The sequence below is a fragment of the Podarcis gaigeae genome (assembly GCF_964106915.1).
Source record: "Podarcis gaigeae genome assembly, chromosome: 9".
Classification (NCBI taxonomy): domain Eukaryota; kingdom Metazoa; phylum Chordata; class Lepidosauria; order Squamata; family Lacertidae; genus Podarcis; species Podarcis gaigeae.
The window spans coordinates 54,792,191-54,817,564 of record NC_139685.1 but is presented as its reverse complement, the minus strand read 5'-3'; the positions used below and the strand labels follow the sequence as shown (position 1 = coordinate 54,817,564).

At 40.3% G+C, this 25,374-nt stretch overlaps 1 long non-coding RNA gene across 3 annotated transcripts in view; it reads left to right on the top strand.

The window, feature by feature from the left end:
- Window positions 1–15,244: 15,244 nt before the first annotated feature.
- The window catches only part of LOC310852924, a 47,483-nt gene continuing 37,353 nt past the window's right edge, over window positions 15,245–25,374 (top strand). Inside the window, exon 1 of one of the 3 annotated variants that reach the window (XR_014568442.1) lies at window positions 15,245–15,454. This is a non-coding gene — a long non-coding RNA (uncharacterized lncRNA). The remainder of the gene's footprint in view (window positions 15,455–25,374) is intronic. The other 2 variants (XR_014568443.1, XR_014568444.1) reach the window with 2 other exon arrangements.

Here is a 25,374-nt window from a genome sequence, read left to right as displayed (position 1 = left end):
GCTACTCTTAAAACAGTTTTATTTTTTAATGGTATGAGGGCAATTCGAAAGCACCTCCGCCTCATATGAAGCACAAGATTTTGGAGTTTAGTGAAATGTAGTTGGGTACTAATGATGTAAATCATGTCCTTATGTTTCTGCGTTTTGTAGGAATTTATGTCATGTGCCAAACTATTTTTTTATATATCATTGTACATTTGTGGAGGTTAATTTTCTCTGTTAGATCAAAATTCACCAACATGTAGGAAAAAAAGAAAATATATATGTAGGTGGCAGCCTGGGTATGTGGGTGTGTGGGTGTGCTAAATAGTTGATTTGAAATACCACATTTGAGTGAAACCCAGTTGGCAGCACAGTTTGCCTCAATTCTTTATCCTCTTATATAACTGAATGTGCTGTAATTGGCATAAGCCTCTTATGAGCTAGTTGGTTGCACCTGGAGTGGATGTGAGTCACCAGAAGCCATTCGTTTAAATGCCTCAGAGCATCATCTTAAAACTGCATGTCTGTGCTGTGGTCCAGGCCAACTGAAAACTCCTGGACAGGCTTTCACAAAGTGTAAAAAAGCACACATGGATGTCTATTTGCTATCAAACATTAATGACACTATAGGAACCAACTCATAGGAGCTGAGGTCACTTTGGGCCCCCAAATAAAATATTTGAGGGGACAGGCCTCCCGCCCCCAAAAAAGTAGATGGGCATTGCCATTCAATTGGTGTGTGCGTGCTGCATCTTGTGATCAATTATGTGGGGCAGGGCTTACCTGCCCCCCCCCCAATATTTTATTCAAGTTGGCACCGCTGAATGGCACCTTCTTCTGAATGATGCTTTGTGGCAAAAAAAATTGGTCAAGCCAAATAATGAATTATGCCCTTGTCACTTTCATCCTGAGTAACTAACAGACGTAGAATGCTTTTGGTTCATTTGTGTAAAAGAAAGATAAGCACGCACACACACACGCACACTACTACAGTGGTACCTCGGGCTAAGTACTTAATTCGTTCCGGAGGTCCATACTTAACCTGAAACTGTTCTTAACCTGAAGCACCACTTTAGCTAATGGGGCCTCCTGCGGCCACCACGCCGCCAGAGCACGATTTCTGTTCTCATCCTGAAGCAAAGTTCTTAACCTGAAGCACTATTTCTGGCTTAGTGGAGTGTGTAACCTGAAGTATATGTAACCCAAGGTACCACTGTATTCATTAAAAAAAATTAGAACAATTTACAGCGGTTTTACATAAACCATACAACAGGAACCATACAAAAATGTTTAAATCACCAATAAGCTTTTATGAGAAGATGTATTCTTAATTGCCTGTATTAGCCGGCTGGAATAGAAAAGTTTTCAAGAGACATTTAAAAGTTGACCCAGAAGGCGCCTGCTGAATCTCTATTGGCAGAGTACTCCAGTACTGGCCTGATGACACTCAAGGCTCAGTTCCTTGTTGCTGTCAAATGAGCCTCGCCAACTTGGGGAAATGACCAGTGCATTGTATCCATCAGCACCAGCTGATAGACTTTGCCTTCAATAATCTAAGCTTTTTCTTTCTTGAGCACTATTATCTAACTGCCTAATATCTCTCGTTTCCATTAGAGTCAAACTCCAGCATTTAAAAAACTGTTTATCTGGAACTTTCACTTATGCTTCTTGAACTATAGTTAACACAAATCAGCCCTTTTACACCAACTGTGTACCTCAGTTATTTGAACAAAAGTTTGCTCATGTAATAAAGCTCAAAAATGCTTTCTTCTGTCGTGACTTTTAAAAAAAAAAAAAAAAAGAAAACATACGAATCACATATAAAGGGGAAATGCTTACTGTAAGGCAGGTATAAAAACCTTTTAAATATATTACAATTATTTTAGAAAGAGATCTAAGGCCAAATACTTGTTTTCCAGTTCAGAAACACTTTTGTTATTGTTGTCGAAAACATGAAGCAGAACAGTTATTTGGATGCTAAGTTTTAGGTTATATTGTATGGGCTACTGAACTAAAAACATAAGACTGGTCCTACTCATATTGCCCAGCCTTCTCTTCTCACATTGGCCAGCCAGAGACTGTTACTGGCTCTGACAGTGGAAGTAGAACACACAAACCATGGCTAACAACCACTGATAGCCTTACCCTCTATGAATTTGTCAAACCTTCATCATCATTTTGTCCTTTGCCTCGGGCAGCAAAATTTCTTGGGCTGCCATTAGGCCCTTCCCTCCCATGCTCATCTTCCTTCCTTCCTTCCTTCCTTCCTTCCTTCCTTCCTTCCTTTTTCTTTCTTTCTTTTGGTAGCAGGGCATGGCATAGGCCTCTATGTCCTGCCCTTTGACTGGAAAGGTACCTCCAGGGAGCTTCATTCAAACATAATTGACATAGATGCTCACCTCCTAGCTCTCTCCTTGATATGTGGTCTGAGTGGTGGTTGCTCTCCATCAAAAGTACTCTGATCTGTTCAAAGATTTGAGGTGTCCAGGAGACTAATGCACCCAAGCCTTAATGCTGAACCCATTGTTTAGCTAATGGTGAAGAGCCTTTCCGAGACCTAGATGAACTATAGTGGCAATATTATTTTATCCATCCGTTGGCAGGATTTGGTGAACCTTTCTGTTATCTATTTGTGTACTTGTCTGATGTTCTCAATTTTTCTCCTCTAATGGGTTCTGCCGAGACGAAAGCTGGAGTGTTTTTCCGGCTCAGGATGGTAGCTCCAGCAGCCCTCATGAAAACCAATATGTGTTTAACATCTAAACATAAAACAGTAGATGAAAAGGTTGAGGAAGAGATAAACAGAGACAGATGGCACAGATCTAATTAATAAAAAGAAAACCACAAACAGGGACTGAATCTATACCACTGATTTCACGTCTAATTTAATTAAGAAAAGAAGTTTCCATGAGTTTAGCTACTGCTAGGAAATTATACATGGGAGGGAGACAGGAGGTAAGCAGAGGGGGAGGGGAGGAGGTTTGCTTAACATCTCAACCTTTTCCTTTCTGTCAAAGCTCATATATTTTGGTTGGAGTTGAAAGGCACTCCACTCTTTGGCAGACATTTTGCTGGCTAGTGAGTGAATATACAAGTGATTAAGGAATTCTAGAGGCAACATTGAGAAAGAAAGCTTAAAAGCCAAAGTCCAAGTATATAACCTAAGGTTGGAATAGGGCAGTATAAAAGGGCAATGGCCTAATTCATGAGATGGCTACAAAGGGCTAAATTACATGAGGCTGATCATATCGAGAGAGAGAGAGAGAGAGAGAGAGAGAGAGAGAGAGAGAGAGGTGTTTCATTAAAAGCAGCTGCATAGGGGCATGATTTGGACTGAAGCCATTGTACAGCAAGAGCTTTACCGCCTTCCTCCCATTCTGTTTGTCTGATTTAAATTCGTTCTCCCTCCCCAAGCTAGTAGCTGCAAAGGGGGAAAAGAACAGACACCTGTGTACAGGTGCCCTCGTTGTACTCTTTCCTATGCTGGCCAGTTGTGTATTGAAGAAGCAGCATTATCAAGGATAAGGCATAGATCTGCATTAAAATGTATACATGCAAATTTATATGTATAGATGTAAAGTCATAAATTATTATTATTATTATTATTCAGAGAATACTTTTATAGCATCATGTGGTTCAGATATAATAGTTTAAATTAGTATAATTTAAGCAGAAATACATTGGACCATGTCTTCAACCCTTCACCTTGTCCTGGTCACAACTGGAATCCCCTCTGCCCACTATATACTGTCCCAAGTTCTCCAAGGTGGTCGATTTAATTTAAAAAATGTATCTTTTTATGCATTACTGGAACAGCAAGATGTGTAGTGCAACTATATACTTTGATTAGGTACTATATGATTAGCCACATGCTATGTCTCTGATTCCCTAGCCACTAGTTTCCCTTGTATTTGTATTCTTTATTGTTTATGTGATACTGTTTATTCAGTTTTGCTTAATTTATAATATTCATTTCTTTTTCTCTTCTCCTGTTTTCCCCCTCATTTCTTGTGAAACATAAATAAGTAAATTAGCACATGCAAGTTGAATTTTAAAAAATCAGGGGAGAACAAGATGGACTTTGCTTGATGCCTGAAATATAAGAGCTCCATAATTTGAACAGCACCAGAGAAAACTGTCCTCATCTAACCACTCCAAGACACTCAGAAAAGAGAACCAAAACATGGTTCCTTTCAATGCTAGCACCACCTTTATTAAAGTCATTGGTGGGGAGGGGAGGGCTACTTTTCACAGGTATACAAAAGGAGTCTGAGTAGTTATGTTTGCATGAGACATCCTGTAAATAGTTCATAAGAAGACCCATAACAATTGATGGATGGCACAGTTAAGGCCATGGTCATAAAAAAAAAAAATCTTTCTGTCAGCATGCTTTATATTTTAATTGGTGTGTAAGATGTTAGGTCTTATAGATCTGTTAAACAATGCACAACAATAATGCCAAAATTGAAATATGTCTGGGTGCCAATTCTCACAGATAAACTGGTCAGCTAAGAAGAACTCCAAACTACCCTAGGAGTGCAAATCGAATGGTAAACATTATCACCAGGTAAAAAAGTAAGGCTTCCGCAGGGCTGCAGTAAGTAAAGAAGTACATCTTCTGGTATTAATCATAATAAGTGCTTTATCTCCGCCTGTCATGTTTAGTTTCTGCATGCAATTTACCTCTCAAGAAAGCTGTTCACGGTATCAGTCAGGCTTATCTCAGAACTTATAGTCTTCAAGTGCCTAAATGTATTTCCACCAGAGTTCCCACAGTTAATGCGACAAAAGCCGACATAAGTGCTATTTTAAGACCATGCTGCATCCCTTTACAAAAAACAGGGTTGCTTATATTCTGACCACTCCTATCAGTTGAGTAGGAGGAAGGAAAAAACCCTCCTAGATTCCCAAACCAAACGATAGCTTCAGTGCAACTCTGCAATTTGCTGTGGCTGCCCATGGGTCTTTCTGCTTCCCCTTCCATTTTAAAGGTAAAGGTAAAGGTACCCCTGCCCGTACGGGCCAGTCTTGACAGACTCTGGGGTTGTGCGCCCATCTCACTCAAGAGGCTGGGGGCCAGCGCTGTCCGAAGACACTTCTGGGTCACGTGGCCAGCATGACAAAGCTGCATCTGGCGAGCCAGAGCTGCACACGGAAACGCCGTTTACCTTCCCGCTGGTAAGCGGTCCCTATTTATCTACTTGCACCCGGAGGTGCTTTCGAACTGCTAGGTTGGCAGGCGCTGGGACCGAGCAGCGGGAGCGCACCCCGCCGCAGGGATTCGAACCGCCGACCTTTCAATCGGCGAGTCCTAGGCGCTGAGGCTTTAACCCACAGCGCCACCTGCGTCCCCCCCCCTTCCATTTTAACTTGACACAAATTAAACTTCAGACATTCCATTTTCTCTCCAACACAGTGCTGTGATTGGCAACATGCTTGCAAAATCTACTCAAATGTGATGATTATTTGTCAGGTAATAATAGTTGGTTGAAAAGCCTATAACTAACTATTGCTATTGGGGGAAGGGACAATCTAGACTCTGTGGTTCTCAACCTGTGGGTCCCCAGATGTTGTTCGACTACAACTCCCATCATCCCTGAGCTCTGGCTTTGCTAGCTAGGGGTGATGGGAGTTGTAGTTCAACAACAACTGGGGACCCACAGGTTGAGAAAGGCTGAAAGGGCCAATACAGTTTCTCAAGTTCCATACACCAGAGTGTCAGGTAGGCACTGTTATTCGCAACACCCCTTGCACACTGCCAGCTAGCACCACCAACGTCCGTACTGGGAACACTATCCATGTGCTTGGATGATGTGGGAAAGGGCTCTGTTTCCTTCTCAGGTGAAGAAGCTCTCTTCATGTCCATCAGCACCCATGGAGAACTCTTTCAGTTTTGCTTTAATTCTGCAAAGCTCTAGCATACACCACCCACTTGCCTGGACAAATTTAATTTGGTTCAGTCTGGTTAATTTGGATTCTCTAATTTGTTATAGTCAATAAATATAACCTGTTTACCCAAAAATATTTCTCTCTCGACTCTTTGGTGTGTTGGCAAATATCTCTCATATCCCCAGTGGCACATTGTGTCAGTGCACCTGGTTGTTAACTAGAAGGTTGCTGCTTCGTGGCTGCCCAAGGAGGCTGAGGGCAGGATTCCTGAATTGCAGGGGGTTGTTAAAAATGACCCTTGGAATCCCTTCCAGCTCTACAATTCTATGATTCTATGAAAGAGCCACTTTTGAAAAGCTAAGTTGATGAAAATTCAGCACAGCCTTTAAAAATACAATGTTCATCTTGGTATTCTGGTTGGGGAAGGGCCTTAGCTCAGTAGTGGAGAATATGCTTTGTAAGCAACGGCCCACCAATGAGGGTGAGCGGACTAATATCTCGGGCTCAGGGACGCGGGTGGTGCTGTGGACTTGCCGATTGGCAGTTTGAATCCTCACGATGCGGTGAGCTCCCGTTGCTCTGTCCCAGCTCCTGCCAACCTTGCAGTTCGAAAGCACGCCAGTGCAAGTAGATAAATAGGTACCACTGCAGCGGGAAGGTAAACAGCATTTCCATGTGCTCTGGCATCCGTTGTGGTGTTCTGATGCTCCAGATGTGGTTTAGTCATGCTGGACACATGACCCGGAAAGCTGTCTGCAGACAAACGCTGGCTCCCTCAGCCTGAAAGTGAGATGAGTGCCACAACCCCAGAGTCGCCTTTGACTGGACTTAACCATCCAGGGGTCCTTTACCTTTATCTCAGGCTCAGGCTCTGGCACCGAAAGGTAGGAATGGGAAATATTTCTGCCTGAAGGGCTGCTTCCAGCCAGTGTAGACAGTAGTGAGCTAGACTGAACAATGATCAAACTCTGTAAAAGGCAGCTTTCTATGCTCCTATTACATTTGTGCCAAAATAATATGGAGAGACAGTTTGAAATATTAGCCAGCTTATAATACTCCATGCTACATGATCCTATTGCAGCATAATATTCTTATGATCTTGTAATAATCCACTCTAATTAAGCTTCCATGAGAATATTAAAATGTAATCCATACAAACGCTGGATGTTGTATATAGCAGTGACTGAAGCAGCTCTTACTTGGAGCCAGACTTCATTCTGCAGTCTTTAAATGGTTTGGACTAAGATATAAAGACAAATTGTATTGCATGTCCAAATATAATATAGTAGGACTTGTTGAATTTAAAATTCTTATGTTACAACACAAATGGTATCATAAATATTGCCAAATGTAAATGATGATGAAAGTAAAACATTTTTGGTGCTATCCAAATAAATATACAACTCTTAAGATGGTGACATTTGCAGTAGCAGCAACCAGGCCATGATAGATATGTTTTAAAAAAGCAAAAGCAAAAATAATGCTGTAATCGTTTTCTGAAATTGACACAATGAGAGTTTTAAAACTCTCCCCTGCATATATATATTTGGATTATCTTTATTTTAACATTCTAATAGTAACATAAATGTAATTAATATTGTAATGGCTTATGGATAAACAGTGAACTTTGCTTAGTCACCAAATATTCACAGTCCTGTTCTATATTACTGCATATGCAAATACTGTTAAATCTGTTTAATCTGTTTGGGGATCCGAACCCTCTAACATATAAACATGCAAAATACTTATATTCCCCCTATTTTAAAATGAAATAAAACTGGGGGGGGGGGCTATTGCAATGCACACAATTTAAGCACACAGGTTTGTACATACTGTGATGTGGATGGGATTTAAAGTAAAGGCTCATTTCCAAATTGTGATATAGCGAAAACACGAAAGTTGCTTTGTGGTATGCCATTCAATGGGAGTGTTCCACTAAATGAAATTGGGTGTTTGTTTCTGAATGGTCAAAGGTGCCCGCGGGAATGCACAATGCAAGCTCTTTCCCTTGACAAGGTGCCTGCTAACAACATCCTTCAGCTGATACAGGATTGGCTCTGCATGAGTTTCATAACATGAGCCCTCCTGAATTGAGACCAAAGGTCTATCTATTCCAATATCCTGTTTCATAGCTACCAATCAGATCCCCTGGGGAAGCCTGCCAGCTAGACCTGGGTGCAACAGCACTCTCCCCATAGGAACTGGTGTCCAAAGGCTTGCTGCCTCCAAGAGTGGAGGTAGAACATAGTTATCACGGCTAGTAGCTGTTGAAAGGAGGGTTTCCTCCACAGACATGAGAACCCTGGCCTTTGGAGTAAAGCCTATGCATGCTGAAGAGATTACCTTCCAGTGGTCTGGGAAACGTTGCTGTGTGTGATGTCTTTGTGAGGACAGGTCTAGCCTACTTCACACTTTGCATGTTTGAGACTGGTGGGTATGGAAGCTTATGGTAGGTTGGTAGGTAGGTAGGTAGGTGATAGATATTTGTTCAAAGATATACAAAAGTTCATACCCAATACAAAGTATTTTTTATAAAAAATCAAAGAGATGTTTAATCTAGAAAGGAACGGAGGAGGAAAGAAGAAGAAGAAAGTAAAAGGGAAATAAAGAAAGGTAGGAAGAGCAAAAGAAGAGAAGGGATGAGGGGAGAAATTAAGAAAGCTAGAAAGATTTCCAGTTCTTTGTCCTGCAGCTAAATATAGTGTTCACTCATTAATAGGGTTGCCATATTTCAAAAAGTGAAAACCTGGACACAAAAACCCTTTCTTTCTTTTTTTGCAAAGCTGTGGAGCTTTGTTTAGTTTTGTCCAAAGTTCTTGATAGATAGATAGATGATAGTTAGTTAGTTAGTTAGTTAGATATAGATATATAGATATATGCAATGGAGATTTTGAGCTAATTTAAAGGGAAATTGCCAGAACAAACACTGCCAACATACAGCCAGATTTTAGTGTTTTCCACCTGGACACCGACTACAGTATTCCGGCTATGTCCAGGAAATTATGGATGTACGGCAACCCTACTCATTAACTTCCAATCATCCTTCTACAAACTGATATTTAAATCTTCATGTCCATATATTACAAATTTATTTCATCTTTCACACAAAAAGTCCATAGGAAGTTTCCAACCCTTAATAAATGTCAGTGATGGTTTTTATATAATTAAACATGCCCAATAATTTTATCAACCATTCCTCCATAGTAAGTGCTTAGGACACTTCCAAATGGGCTGTTTATTTGCACCAGATTTGGAAGTTGGCTCACACTTTCTAGTGCAATGATCCCATCACTTTTCTAACTAAAAAAAAAGTTAGAGAAATACAGATAGCCACCACCGGCTGGCAATGCCACGTAATCTCCATGCAATCCTCTAAGGATAAATGCTCCGTAAATGGGTGGCATTGTACAACCTGCATGGAAGTTTTGTGCAAATGTATCAGCATGAGTGAGTGCTCAATAAACAGCCAGTCTGGAAACTTTGTTGCTCCATCACACTGAAATTCTCATAGAAATGCAATGAATACTTGTGCTGCAGCTACATGAGCCATCAGAAAACTTAGGAAAATGTAAGATTTTGATTTCCTTTGATTGCCTGGGGAGGGAGACTGTTCAAGGAATTTAGAATGTGCAGTGGAATATTTAACACACGGTCCTTCTGCTTAATCAAAACAAGAGCAAACTAGCTCTGAATATTTGGTTTCTTCAATGAAGCTTTGAAAAGCAATCTAAAAAGTACGTTCAACTAGTAGTGCTCAGATAAAGGAATCCTAAACATGTAATTTGCTCTACAGATTTGGCTTCCTAGAAAATGCAAGTGATATTAATATCTAGCGTATATTGCTATAATGAGTCAAAACCCATGAGTCAAAATAAGCACTAGTGTATTCCATGGCTGGAAAACAGCATTCCAGAGTTTGACCCACAGATTTCCACAGCTGCCAAGTTTTCTCCACTGAGTAGCAGAAATATCAGATTATCTGCTAGAGCAAATTGAGTGAAGAAGGCAAAGAAACCAAATGTCATAATCAGCAGAGAGGGACACTGCCAGCTTAGCATTGTCTCTGTGTTGTTGCTATTTTGGAAGGCACAAGTTGTGGCAAGACAAACCTTAGCTTAGTGGGCAAGCAATTACAGGATTATTGGGAAAGATGTGGGGGATATTTTGGAATAAATGAGGATCACATGGGGACCTTCAAAGAGTTCATATCTGCTGGGCTTAAAAGCAGCACAACTTCAATTTGATATCATGCAGGAGCATAGAATCCTCTCCAGTATTCCAGAATTTTATGGGGTATGTTTGAGATTTTTCTCATCTCAAATGGACTTTTTCAGTAAAATTGAGTTAGGCACAACACAGGAATCAGACCATGGGTCCATTGAGTTCAGGGTTGTCTACACGGACTGGCAGCAGCTCTCCAGGGAACATTCCTAGTCCTACCCGGAAATGCCAGGGATTGAACACAATGCCTTCTGTAAGCAAAACAGGTGCTCTATCACTGAGCTATATCTCCCACTTCCCCCCCTAAGGACAAGAGGAAGGGAGGGAGGGGATTTTAAAATGTTACCCCCCCCCCAGTCTCTTAAATGATTCAGCATATGTCCAACTATACAAATCCATGGAACAAAAGTCAACCTATGTGGAGTGGAGTGGAGTGCTTCAGACCTAAGTAGAAGATCAAGGACTGGATTTAGGTTTGATGAGGCCCTAAGCTACTCATCAGATGAGTAGGTAATGGGGCCCTTTATATGTCCAGCTGTCCTTTGTCAACAACAAATTGTCACTGTTTTTTGTGTTGAATATATGCTATATGGTAATTTATGGACCAACAGGTATCGAAAGCCATTTGCACATGTTGCCATGCAACCAGTCCATGGAGAATGTAGGCACCCTATATATAGAAATAAGCAAACCAGTGATATTTTAGGGAGCAGGCTAGCAGGCAGGGCCCATTACTTACATCATAGAAGCCTACACAACACAAAACACTGTTGTTGTATGTAGGTTTTATTTTATTTGTTTTTTATCTTATATTTTGGAAATGTACATCCAGTTTTTTCCCTTTAATTTTTTTTTTGGGGGGGGGGCCAAGAGAGTGGGGCCCTAAGCTATAGCTTGTTGACCTTATACATAAATCCGGCACTGAAAGGTCTTTCTTCTTCAGGGGTTTTCTGGTTTATAAACCAAGTGGGAATTTCATTGTTGTACATAAGAACCTCTCTCCCCATGGATCCAAACTTTACCAGGATATCTTGCTCAAAGCTCACCCAAATTTCAAGAGATGTTCGCCAGTCAGCAGAGGGTGGAATAGATGGGGGTGGATGTCACATTGCACATGGACTCTTCGGCAAACATTCTTTTGTACCCTGGCTGATATTAGGATCATTAGGTGACGGCATGTTATATTGTACATAAGGCACATATTGTATTTGTGTACAACATTAGCTCTTACATTTGTTACATTTCTTATACTTTTCATTGTAGAAGGGAGCTTTAAGTGCCACACATGATTGAAAAGGAGGAGACCAAAGTAAATGGGGTCTAACAAAACATTCCAAAATGATTAGTGAGACTGATGGATACTATCTATTGTTTATTCTGCCTTGAAGTTTAAATAGGCTCACATTCCCCAAGTTTCTAATAATCACTTAGGGTAGAGTAGTTTTGCAAAAAGACAAAGGATATTTTATTTGTGTGTGTTAGCTTTTGGAAATGCATTGATAGTACCACAATTTACATGTGCCTTTAAGTTATTAAAGAAAGCCCAAGAACCCAGACGCTTCTAACACACGTTCAGCATGAGGTGCCTGTTCAGTATCAACAGATTACATAGGACACATTTTAGCAATATGACTCTTTAGAAGAACAAAAGATATATTTAATAAAATAGAAAGGAATGGAGAATCTGCATAAAATTATTCTTGAGACTAACACATAATGGCGTATCTTTATGTATATCATTTGAAAATGTACCATTTCAACTTTACAGGACTCTTCTGGTCTATCAAACAGAACTCTTATGTTGGGAGTTGACATGGAACAAGTCTTGTTTGAGCCCGTAGCCTGGATGACTCCGAAGAGACTGCTTTGGGAGATGATGGGCTCTCCTCCACCGAAGGAATTAAAGCACAGGCTAGACAGCCCTAAGTCAGGAATGCGGCAGGAGGCCAGAATCACTCTAGGCCTGTAGTCAAAAAGGTACTACAGGGATACCTATAGAGGGGGCATTTTTATTTTTGAGAGAGTGCTGTGGGTGCCAGTCATAAAATGGCTGCCAAGGGACTCATGGCATAATCAAAACTTGAAGAAAGTAATCCCAGGACAACCTTGTGTTTTTCACCGTGGGAAGCCAGCTATGTCCTGCTGGTCCTGATTATGGAGCTAGAGCTGTTAAAGCCACAAGAACCCTGTTTTCCGCAATGCCAACCCTACACCAAAGCCTAGACTTCTACCCTGTACCCACTCACCTGGGAGTAAGACCCATAAAACACAAAGGGACTTACTTCTGTAATAGATAGATATAGCATTGCACTTTAAGTTAACTGCACAATGACTTCTTAATGAGTGCCTGGCCACCAGCTCATTCATTTATTAATCGCTTCCCAATCACAAAGTGATTTACAATATAATGGCATATACAAAAGTTACATGTGTTAAAACAGTTAAAATCTTGACTTGCCTTCAAAACAACATCAGGAAGGAGCCAGCTCAAGCCATTCTCTCCACCAAAGTAACATTATATATTGTAACTAACAAATCATCATCATCATCATCATCATCATCATCATCATCATATAGTGGCCACACCAGGCAAGTTATTTTAGCCCCTAAAGCAGAAAACCCCATGAACATTCCCCACTCCCGGTGCCATTTTACCCATAGGCACCAGCGGTGCGGGGCACCAAGGCACTGGGCTCTCAGGGGTGCCAGGCCAAGAGTCAGGGGCCCAAGAGTTGAATCCGGGGAAGGGCCTGCCTGTCAGTTGGAGTGCTGCGGTGGGCTCTTCTGCTGTGGGTGGCTCTGCGCCACGAGTTCGGGGGCGATCAAGCCAGCGAGACGCTGAGGCGGCTGGCCAGCTCTGCACTTCTATGCACCTGGGACTGAGCAACTGGGGGGGGGGCACCGGGCAGATCTTTGCCCCCAGCGCCGCATATGCTTAAGACAGCCCTGCAGTTCAACAATACTAAGTTATATACCTAAAAATTTGTTGCCTTTTTGTGACACCCACAATTTCTGCCTGGGGCCCCCACCTCACTCTGCCTAATGGCTGGAGTAGGACTGGAAGGTGGCCATATGAATCTCTTGGGAGAGAGCATTTCAAAGTGCTATGGACACTATAAAAAAAGCCCTACTTCTTGCAGAGGCCACTCTAGCCTTTGAGTGAGACCAAATGTGAAGCAGGCCTTGGGGTCTGCATCTCAACCCTCAGAACCCTCCTGACCTTGCTGCTCTTTGTTCAGCTATCTGGGTGCTGTTGAAACTGGACTTAGGCCAGTCAGCCTTTCGAAGAAAGGGTGCCTTGAGCTAGGAAACTGACCTCTGAATAGGAGAACACATTGCCATCCTATTACTATATTTGGCTCCTATAGCTGGCTGTGGTAAAGTTATCGCCCCTGAACATACAGAGTTCTTTTTCCACAGCCAACAAGCACAATGTCCCCATATACACAAAGGACTGTGTCTTGCACTAGCACTTTATTTCTTTTTCTCCTTTGGTCAACATTTAAAAGGAATTAAAAACAACAGCAGCTTGGAGGCCATCTATACTTTTTACTTTTACTCCCCCCTCCTGCCAAATATGAGAAGGTTAATTAATGAATCCAAGTTGTTTAGATTTCGCAGCAGCTACAAAGACGTATGTTGTGAATAGCTGATAAGTTGCATGATCAATAGCTGACAGAACATCTCCCAGCTGCTTTGTCAGGAAGAAAAATAATCAACAAATGACCTACGTAGTCGACATTCAGTGGAAATACACTGAGATGTGCCCAGTCTTGGTATTTTTAAACAGCTTTAAGGATGGTGGTTCAGCTATCATAGCAAAACTATCAACCACTCTGAAATGAAAATTTCAATGTGTAACAATAATGATGCCTGCGATGTGTAGTTTCATTGACTCATGTTGCTTAGCTCTGCTATGACTCTTCAGTAAATCCTGTGCTGGTTGCTGAACTACTGCAAAACAGTAAGCACAAAAGAAAAGAGATTTAGCTTTAAACTGAGGCATTTCCTAGGTAACCACAGCATGAGGTTATTTCAAAATTAACTTGCTTTGCATCCCTAAAGACTGGATAACTTTTGGCAGCCAAGACTAAGATTATTTTGTGGCTGCAGTTTTCAGAGTTCCACTTTATTTCTTATATGTCTTTACATTTTGATTAGCAAACTTGACATCTGTTATTCTTTGCAAAAGAATTCTTTTTGCTGCATGAATTTAATTTAGCCTAGGATAACATTGGACAATTCACGTTTATTAAAAGATAATAGTTTAGAAAACAGATGTCTCCAAGGTATTTGCTCTAATAGCATAGCCAGAATGGTGCCTACATCGTTTTCAAATAAAGCATTTAACATCTGTCCAGAAAGCCCTCATATTCAGTTCATTTTTACACAATAATTTATGCACTTTCCTAAGATTTAGTATGGCTGAATATTTATTAACCTCTGAAAATCAATTAAATATATACTTTCAGAAGGTTTGACACAACATTTTATTTTTTTCTTTCTTTCTGTGAAAATAAATCCCAGATATGTATATATTATTCAAAAAGAAAAGAAGAATAGCTTAAAAGCAAGAAAAAAGGTTCAATTTTCATTTCCAAAATAAACCTCAGAATGAATGAATGATTAATGTTTACTTGAGAAAATATAATTGTAAAAACTTTCAAGGTGCACAAAAATACAGTACTCTTAATCTGGTTAATGATAGTGCTGCAAATGTTCCTTAACAATTCTTCACATTTATTAAAAGTTAAATGAAAAATACTATACTATTATACTATTAAATACTAACAGAAAATGTTTTTGAGGGCTGTTGTTTTCTTAGTGCCTTTTTGTTTTGTGATCATGATAGCAAAGTTGCTGTGTTCAGTATTTTTTAAATACTTCTGATTTATAGTACTGTACAAAATGTTTTGCACATTTGTACATACACATATATGAATATAAAGAATCAATATCATCTCTTCCTCCCAAGAGACTGCCAGGAATTTAATTGAGTTAAAATGAGTGTTCTTATCACAAGCCACAAAAGATCTTCCCTTCCTACTTTTGTTCATGACAGAGTTCAGGACCACCTCCCCATGGGTAACTCTACCTCCCCCCACTTCAGATATTAACCTGGAGTCCTGGACATCATGCCTTCCAATCATTAAATGAGCTGAGCAATGTTTTATTACAGATCTCATGTGGCTGAGCTTAGCGGGGCTTTTAAGTGCTCCCGGGTATGCCGTGCTTACGCAAGTTATTTTCTGCTGTGGATTGTTGATGCTGCCACAGAATGACAGAGTGATGTGCCTTGAATTCCAATGAGGAGCAATGGTGTTTTGTTTTGGGGTCTCCCCCCTGCAACACCAAATAAAGAGTGAGTACTTTGAAAAGTCTTTGTTACTCAAGTTGTGCTGTGTGTTTCGGATTTTAGGAGGCCTCCAAATTGAAAAAGGCTTGAAGATGCTAGGCAATTTTGATTGTAAGCAATGTGTGAGGGAAGCAATTTTATGATGGCAAGGGCCAGTTCTTTCAGAAATTTATTTTAAAGTGCAGGTTTCAAAAATCTAAAGCTGCAGCTGTACTGGACAGAGGAGGGGAATATATGTAAAAGTGAATTATAAGAAGCAAAACCTGGAGGAATAAATTACATCAAAGGTAGAGCTTCTTGGGCTTTCTGTGGATTATTGTTTTTTCCTGACCTTGTGCTGACAATTCAGATGGATTCATAAGCAACTAGGTGGCCTAGCAATTTGATGCATGTGTTTTCACGCACTTCTTTAAGTGATTAAATCCTTTCAGTGTGTCCTAGCCATCTGCTGCTTTGGGGCTGATATACTTGGATGCACTGACTTCCCCTTTTCTAACAGTGATGCTCAGATCCTTACTACTTAGCGAGTGTGTATGAAGCAGATTTTAAAAGATCCAGCCCTGATTAGCGCAGTTAGCCCGTTAACGCTACATATTTACAGTGGATTATTGGAAGGGAAGTAGGGGTTAAGTCAGTAGGTCTCTCGCTTTCCCCAGGGGTTAACCTGGCAGGCTGTCTGGCACACACAGGAGGGCTGACAGGTAGCAGGATTTGTCTAAGCAGTGTGCATGAGAGCCAACAAGGAAAACTGAATGCTCTGGATTAGTTTTGGATTATGTTGTCAGAGTGAAGCCTGATGGACAAACTGCAGAGGAATAAAATGCAATCTGTTTGGGAAGAGAGACGGTGTGCATAGCGTTCATTTTTCAAAAATGGCAAGAGAAATCATTAATAATTTGTAAATCTGTGTCCATTAACTTTTCTCTTTGTTATCCCAAAGACAGCCTTTTGAACATGAGTCTGCCACTGTTCTATATCTCGTCTTCTTTAGTGACAGATGGCAAGAGAGAGATGGGGTTTTTAATACATAAATATGTTGGAAGCCTCCATTTGAACACCTGTAGTTCCCTTTGGGGGAAATGGCAACTCTTCCTTTATTTCAAGGGAAATGAGGCAGCCTTTGATTTGTATATTTTGCATTATTTTTAAAACTTATTTTTCAAAAGCATATGCCGTAATCCTTTTTTGAATATTTTTTTTTAATAATGCAAAGGATAGTGATTAAAGCTAGCCTTGATTCATTCATTCACTAGTTGCTTCATTATAGGAAGTTAGATCACAAGAGTTCTGCATGATCTAATGTGAAATATGCACAGGACAAACTCAAGTTTGTTTTTGTAGAAGACTGGTGCCATTTTTCATTAAAATAGTGTTTACCCTTCCAACAGTCAAGCGTTATTGCACTTTTCCTGGTAAAAATGTCCATCTTTGTCCTTTGAAGTGACAGAGGGAACCAGTGAAAAATAATCCCTTGCAAATATTTATAAACCTGTTATCGGTTTCTCATTGCCTGCAAGTTTTTTAATGGGAATGCTATGTGCTTTCAATTCAAGTCAGTACTATTTCTTCCAAATAGCTTTAAATTCTGTATGAAATTTATTTTATGAATTTGAGCCGCTTTCGTTCTGTTTTATTATATTTTTGTAAACTGCTTTGAGGTTTGTTTGTTTTTATAAACAAAACTGGAGTATGCATTTGGAAATAAATAAAGCATGACCTTACAAAAAGAAGACTATTTAAATCGTATAAGAACCCCCAGCCATTTTAAAATGAAAATAATTAAGCAATATAAATAATTAAGCAATATAAAAGAAAATAATTAAGCAATATAAAAGCATTCAAAGGCTAAAATAATAAGTGACCTTTTGATAAGAATGGATTAGCTCTTTTATGCTTAACATAGCAAATATGTTCAATGAATATATAATCTTTGAGTCAAAATCCTTGAATAACCATATGGGTATTTCCTTCTGTCAACTAAGTTGAAATACTTAACAAATTATATATAATGCATCAGAAACAACCTACAGACAGAAGAGTTGCAAAAACAATACCCAAAGAAAACTCAAGGCACAACTAAATTAGGCAGAAGACTTTTGGTTTATGCTAATGTCCTTCTTGGAATAGGGGCAAATTGAAGTCAATTCAGTTCACATTTAAAGGCAAATTTGCACTTTTCAAATCAATATGCAAACTGAAACAACTCACACTTATCCAAATTTGCAATGTAGTTCTCAAACCGAACAATGCTTATAAAAATATATAAATTAGGGGAAGGTGTGCCTAAAAATGAATATATTAGTGAAAATAACACAGGATACATTACATTAGGGCAAGTTGCTTGCGGAAATGTATACATTAGTCAAACTGTATTAAAAAATGTTCATTGAAGGAAATTGTACTAAAATACCAATACATTTTCATTAGGAATATATATATATATATATATATCTCCCCACATTCCACTGAAATTAATAGGATTTCTTTATAAATCATGCATATATAATTGTGATATGCCAATTACTCTGGATTCAAAAACCTATAATCTATGAGCATTCAAAAACCTTTGCTTAAAAACCCAAGTTTGTTTGTTTGTTTGTTTGTTTTAAACAACACATTGTTTCTCTCTCTCTCTCTCTCTCTCTCTTTCTCTCTCTCTCTCTCTCTCTCTCTCTCTCTCTCACACACACACACACACAAGTCTTAATTTGCCCTTGAGCATTTTTCTTTCCCCCCTGCAATTTATGTTAACATCTGATGCTTGTTTATGCAGAAGAGGTGATGTATTTGTAATGCAAATGAACATTCTGTCCAATGTAAGTTTTACATTTGCATTTCAAATCTGACAGGCAAGTCCACATTGATATATTTGCTGCTGGATCTAATATTAGAAATGCCTGTTCTCCTATACGATTTACAGTTAACCAGAAGTAGTTTGAGATTTAAAAAAAATATCTGGAAGATCCAGAAAGAATTTACTGCTGTTTCCTGAAGAAAAGAAAGAGACAGTGCAGATGGTTTAGAAGCATAACGTAACTATTTCTCGTCAGGTAATGTGACCTTTCTTCATAGACAGCAAATTCCACTGTCCCTGACGCAAGGCAAGCAAATATGACTAAAGCATGGTCTTTTTTTCTCAACTGGGAACACAGGAGAGAATAGTTTAACCCAAGTCCAGCCAGTATTTTTACACTGCTAATTCCTGGCTTTAGTAAATTCTTCACCAAGGCAAAAGAATCTCTGCTGGCCACAGGGAGCGGAGTGTAATTAGCAAAATACAGTTCCAGAGTTGGGAAGGGGAGGTTTCCAGAACTGCACTGGGTTATGAGGTAAGCAAACTGGAAAAAGATGTATCTTTTGCAAGCGGGGGTGGGGTGGGCAGAGCATAAGGCAGGCAGTTGGTTTTATGCTGCAGAGGGGGTTAGATGTGATGCTTGGGGACTCTTGGAATTGGAGGCTGCAGCAATGGTAGGAAAAGGACCCTCTTGAGATATGACTGCTTTGCACATTCTCCATCCAGATTCGGGCTGTGTAGATGTGTAAAGAAACCACAGACTCGGCTGTGCCTCATTGTCCCAAAAGGGAACGCGGGCCTTGGTAAACACGTCTGCAACCCCTGGAATCTTGCACAGCTCATGGAGAATGGGGTAGCTTGTAGCAATATTTTCTCTGTCTGTGAAATAGATTAAAAAGGTAAAAGGTAAAGGACCCATGGGGCGGTTAAGTCCAGGCAAAGGTGTCTATGGGGTTGCGGCACTCATTTTGCTTTCAGGCCAAGGGAGCCGGTGTCTGTCTGCAGACAGTTTTCCAGGTCATGTGGCCAGCATGACAAAACCACTTCTGGCATAATGGAACACCATGAAAAGTGCCAGAGCACGCGGAAATGCCATTTACCTTCCCACCGCAGTGGTACCTATTATATCTACTTGCACTGATGTTCTTTTGAACTGCTAGGAGCACATGATTGATGTTTAGCTATTGACTGTGTGACGATATACCTCCTTTTGCCTGTCTTGGCTTTTCCAACACATTTATAAATTTTGATATATTTTTATATGTTTTTAGTGTTGTATTTCATTATGTCCTGTGTCCTGCCTGTTTTATTGTTCTGCTTGAAATGAAAGGCAGTATACAGATGGTTTTTAATAAATAAATGAACATAAGCATTCTTCTAGTGGAAGAAAGTGAGAAAGTGATTTTCACTTATTGATTAGACTTTGATGCCTAATTTTGTTTTCGGGTTTCTCATATTAATATAATAACCAGCATGAGATAATCTTGCCATAATTGATTTATTTTCTTCTTGCGGACTTCTTTTGGCTTCAGAGGATGCCACTGCAAGACCAAGAATAATGATGAATACTTCAGAAAAAATAATGCTTTTAACGTGGATTTCTCCAGACACCATTTTCAACTTGCAGTAGTTTATGACAACTTTCAATATAAATCCAAATAAGGGGGGAAGTTAATAACTCAATCGGTACTTAAAGTAACTTCAGCACTGAAGACTGAGTAAATGCCAACCACTTAGTGGAAGAGGGAGGGGAATTTATTTAATACCCTGGCAGACTGTGGTATGAATGAAAAGATGAACTACAGCTTTTCATGCCTTGCTATCCAGTGGAATGAAATTATTTTAGTGAACTGTGTCAATTCCCTTAGCAGGCATAAGAGTCCTTTATTTAAGAACTTCTAAATGGCACATGAGGAAAAATAAGTACCATTGTACCTAGAAGATACAAAGCAATAAATCTGAAACTTCTTTTCCAATTCACACTTCAGAGATACAATTTCTATTCTCTGCTCATGATCCTGAAGTTCATAAGAAAGAGCAGTATGGTCATTAAGAATGGGATTATGGGCATTCTACATTCTTGGAGCAGAATAAAGTGCAAAGAGTGGCAGTCTAAATAGATTCACTAGTTCAATCTTATGTCCAACTTAGTTCTATGGGTCTTATTCCTCATAATTGTTTATAGGATTGTAACCTATGGCTGTTGTCCAGCAACTTTGTACAATCAGGTGTATTCTTGTACTTTTCTATGAGTAGGAGGAAACTCCACAAGTGCAAAAGGATTCTGCAGACAGGACAATGAACCATACTCATTGTGTATAATTATTTTTAAATATAATAAGAATACTCAACCTTGGAAAAGTGTAATTATCTGCTGAATGATATTCATTTCAAACATTGGTTAGGTAAGATCTTCAGAAGCCCATATAGACAACTCTCTTATAGGCTTCAGTTGTGATATTTGCTGTCATTTATGTAAAGTGATGCATAGAGCACTGGTGTGTGGAGAAAATGAGGCTGGAGACAAGATTCCACACACCCAGCCCAGCCCAAACACCAGCACCCTGTTCTTAAGGTGCAACGTTAAGTGGCATTTTGACAATGGGGGGGGGGGGGACAAAGGCATGAACAGGTGTGAAATATGAGGTGTATGGATCAGTGGCACAAACTGCACTCCCAATACCCATCAAGCGCCATTGTTTTGTACATAATGCTCCAGAATGGGGGAATTAAGCACTGCCCTTATTGTGATTTGCCTTCATAATTAGATGTTGAGTACCAGTAATCCCATGCCAAAATCTGTCCACCAGTTTCCCAAAAAGTTTTTCTTCCCCACAAAAGAGGATTCTATCTTCTGCCACATTCACAGTGTGCTTTAAAATTACTTTAGAATCCCAGCCGCCACTCTGGGCGGCTTCTTCTAAAAGTCTGGTAGTTGTTCTTCTCTTTGACATCTGGTGGGAGGGTGTTCCACAGGATGGGTACCACTACCGAGAAAGCCCTCTGCCTGGTTCCCTGTAACTTGGCTTATCGCAGTGAGGAAACCGACAGAAGGCCCTTGGCACTGGACCTCAGTGTCCGGGTAGAACGGTGGGGGGTGGAAACGCTTTTTCTTTCCATTAACCATTTATCCAGCATTCTGCAGCCTCCATGGCTTCCCATACTTCCAGATCTGGAAAAGCACCATGGGAGGAGTTACATCATGATGTCTTCTCCTGGGCTTTAATGGAAATGTGAGCTGTCGGGGAGCCTGGATGCCAAACACCTGAGATTATTGTGCTCACCAATTTTGTTCTTAAGGGAAGCCTGACTCCATGGAATAAAGACAAGAGATACAGCAAATGGCCACCACTCCACCAATTTTAATGTGTCTGAAGCATCCTGAATCTTCTAATGGCAGCTATATCTCAGCTCAACTGTCTGACTTCCAAGGTTGCCAAGCTGGGCAGACAGAATCTACTGCTACCCACTTTCTTAGGCTACATAATGTGACTCAAAGCTTCTTCAGATGCAGGCTTTACTTGGTCCTTGCTTTTCCTGGCTCATATATTTTATGTATGTTTTGAGAAGTTTCATGAGACTCTTAACCTTAGGGTCAGTGAGACCACCAAAACCCAAGAAAGGGGCTATCAAACTTAGGCATCCTCAAGCTAGAAGACATGAAAGATTTGTTGATGAAGAACTCGCTTTACCACTTTGGTGCATTAGGGTACGAGTGGTGGACCAGGAGTAGAAGGTAGTATTGGCAGCAAGATTGAGAGCCAGTGTGGTGTAGTGGTTAAGAGCGGTAGACTTGTAATCTGGTGAACCGGGTTCGTGTCTCGGCTCCTCCACATGCAGCTGCTGGGTGACCTCGGGCTAGTCACACTTCTTTGAAGTCTCTCAGCCCCACTCACCTCACAGAGTGTTTGTTGTGGGGGAGGAAGGGAAAGGAGAATGTTAGCTGCTTTGAGACTCCTTCAGATAGTGATAAAGCGGGATATCAAATCCAAACTCTTCTTCTCTTCAAGATTGGGCCTGATCCCTTCACCAGTCCAGACTAGCACATTTATTAAGTACAGATCAGACCTCATGGCATCACCTCAGTGCTGCCTCTTCCCAAGTCTCAGAACTCTCCATTTTTGAGCTGGCCCCAGAGGCAGATTTAGGGGAATGCAACCAGTTTGGTAACACTGGGTATGGAGCCTCAGGGGTGCCACAACTATGAGGTAGAATGGAAGGTGAGAGGTGAGGGCACTGAATTTTGGCATCACACAGAGCATCACTGAAATTAGAGAGATCCCAACGTCCACCACTGTTGCCCCCCAGCAGCAGGCCACCAAAAGTCCACCTCCACTCAGTCCAAACTCCACACAGACTGATGGGGAGACTGGATTGCTCTACCAGTTACCCCATCCCCTTGTTGCTGAGTAGATTTGGTTTAGCAACTTCAGCCACATTGGGAATAACCAGCACTACAAAGAGTTTCACTTTCATGAGTAAAATGATAAGATTTCCCTACCCACCTTAGTGAATGATTCAGAAGGAGTCATTGAATAATATGTATATAGGAAGTTAGGTGGCAGATGTTAAGTATTTATGAATGCAAAGTGCATGACACAATGCGTTTCCATTTGGAACAGGAAAGAATAAGAACATGTTCCAGCTAAAGCAGCAGAATATTTTAGGTATTAGCAGAAAACATTGTAATTTTATGGAAATGATTAAGTTGAAGATACTGACATATTGTATCCAAGTACTGTTCTCCTTTCCCTGAGGTAAGGTATGTTTCCTTAAATTTTAGTTGCAAAGAGCATCTGGTATTAAATTGCTATCATCACCTCATAAAGTACTCAAGTGTGCTCTTCAAAATAGAAGCCTATACTCTCCCTGCTTCTCTTTCAAGAAATTACAAGAATCACCAAACAATGACTAGACTCCATGAATCCAGAAGAATAAAATAAGCATTACTATTAATTCTGTTATTTACCTTTCAAAACCTTCCTTGATTTGGCCAAGTTTTGTGACCCAAGTTGGACTAATCATTGGTTTCCCGTGCAAAAAATGCATGGTTCATGACAGAGTATAATAAAACATGCCTGAATCATCTTATTTGGGCCATTAGTAATTCCCAACTTTAAGAAAACTCCAATATCCTGTCCCCCTTTTTAATATAAAGGAGGTTAAGCAGTAATTCAGAGAAGTAACCCAAGCAATAAATCATCAGGGGGACTCGCAGCTTTAATGGAAAGAAGTGCATAACATCAAGACCCATTTGTCCATTTGGTTTATGGGGAAATGCTTAATGCATGATTTATGCCAAATGTTTTGGTAGCTCTGGGGGGAAAACCCCAAGTAGTAGTAGTAGTTTATTTATTGTATAGCAACAAAGCCATAAACAGCTTGAGACCAGGATACCTAAAGGGCTGTCATGGGAGGCTAGGATGACACAAAGCTAGACAAGAACCTTATTGTATCTCTTAAATAAGAACAGCAATGGGAAACTTCTGAGTCTGCCCAGGTACAAATGAGACCAAGGCCACCTAGTAACTAAACTGTATAATGGTATTACCTACACTGGGCATTTTGCTCCTGTATGATCCTGCCTGTTCACTAAGGTCAATAGGAGAAGCCTTTTGTGAGTCTCATTTGAAGAACAGCTGGTGGAATGGAGGGAAAGGGCCTTTTCTGTAGTGTCCAGATTGTGAAACCCCTAACTGAGGTCTCACCTTTGTGGGTCTTCCACACTTACCTGAAGGCATGTGTCCTCGGACTGGATGATTTCCAGCATCCATAGGATGTGTCCTTTTTTTGATCTGCTGTACTTGTTTATTAATTTCATACTGTTTTTAATTGTTATGATACATTTCCTCAGGCATTCAAAGAACATGTGAGGGCACAAAGTAGGGAGGTAGCCTGGGAGCAGAACCTTTGCCTTGCTCCTGCCATTTAGGGGGATTGGACTAGAAGATGATCCATGGAGTCCCCTCCAACTCTACAGTTCTCTATCCCTGTCTGTATTCTGAAGAATGGTCTGAAAGGGGATTCCAAGAGCAAACAGTCTCTAGTTGCTGGGAATCACAAGTGGGAAGACTGCTGTTGCATTTAGGTCCTGCTTGTGGGATCCCCATGGGCATCTGGGAAAACTCAATTGGTAGAGCATGAGACTCTTAATAGCAAGGTCATGGGTTAAAGTCCCATGTTTGGGCCAAAAGATTCCTGCATTGCAGGGGGTTGGACTAGATGATACTTGTGGTCCCTTCCAACTCTGTGATTCTGTGATCTGGTTGGCCATTAGAAGAAAAGGATGCTGAACTAGGTGGGCCACCAGCTTGATCCAGCAGAGCTCTTCTTGCACTTGAACTTCTTTGTACATGCTTACAAACCTCCCTGTAATCAGGAATCCTGCATTATCAGGGTTCCTGAGAATAGGAATGGCTATTTATTTGTTTATTATTTATAAGATTATTTTTTTAACCTGCCATTCACTCTGAGGTACCAGGGTGGGTTACAACAATAGACTATACAAATTTATAAACAAATAAAAACATTACAATTGGAAAACATTTTTAAAAAAAACTTTTCCGAATGGAACTCAACAGTGGTGTTTGCAGACTGTTTTAACTAATTTTCTTATTGTATTTTTATATGGTTGTAGCCTTGTGGTGAAGGGTGGATAAGAAACCCAGGATGATGCAGGAGGATGATTATGATGCTGGTGATACAATAAGCAAAACCCAAAGTGTCTGACTTTTGGCATTGTGCTCTTAGCATCTAACATTTCAGGATGAGCACTTTATAATGCCTTCACTAATAAGTCGCCTTAACTCTGCTCAAGCAGCAGCATCTAGTGTGTGGAATCCAAAGGGCTTCCGGGGTTAATTCTGTCACCGCAGTGTTGACATGAGGCATGTAACAGCTTTCAACTCAAAATGTTACTTGTAATCTTTTAATCCCAAATTAGTTCAACGTATTAGTCCAAAGATCAAACATGAAGATTAATTAGACTAGTTAGCATAAACTCACAGAACCTATTTGTTTTGAGGTTACGTTTAATCTCAGAATAAGTCCTTGGTAAAATAGGTAACTTTTTTCCTTACCTAAGTTTTATGTGAGCTCTTCCTACTGACAGATGGCACAATCCGCCTGAACT